This window comes from Gorilla gorilla, chromosome X, assembly GCF_029281585.2.
Source record: "Gorilla gorilla gorilla isolate KB3781 chromosome X, NHGRI_mGorGor1-v2.1_pri, whole genome shotgun sequence".
Taxonomy (NCBI): Eukaryota; Metazoa; Chordata; class Mammalia; order Primates; family Hominidae; genus Gorilla; species Gorilla gorilla.
The window spans coordinates 10,302,501-10,302,969 of record NC_073247.2 but is presented as its reverse complement, the minus strand read 5'-3'; positions in this window follow the sequence as shown (position 1 = coordinate 10,302,969).

Below are 469 nucleotides of genomic sequence, written 5' to 3'. Positions count from 1 at the left end.
TTGAGGCCGGGCGCGGTGGCTCACGTCTGTAATCCCAGCACTCTGGGAGGCCGAGGCAGGTGGATTGCCTGAGGTCAGGAGTTCAACACCAGCCTGGCCAACATGGTGAAACCCCATCTTTACTAAAGATACAAAAAATTAGCTGGGGTGGTGGCAGGTGCCTGTAATCCCAGCTACTCGGGAGGCTGAGGCAGGAGAACTGCTTGAACCCCGGAGGCGGAGGTTGCGGTGAGCCGAGATTGCGCCATTGTGCTCCAGCCTGGGCGACAGAGTGAGACTCCATCTCAAAAAAAAAAAGAAAAAAAAAGAAGATGATCTTTGAAGGATGTGTGCAAAACTGTAAAAGCTGCAATGCTTGGTAGCATTTGCATACCCTTTTCCTTTGCAGGCTTAACCTTTGTTTGGGTAAACACGCTAATTGTTTTAAACACGATTTGAAAAGTCTGTTTTGTTTCACGAATGTTGAGGA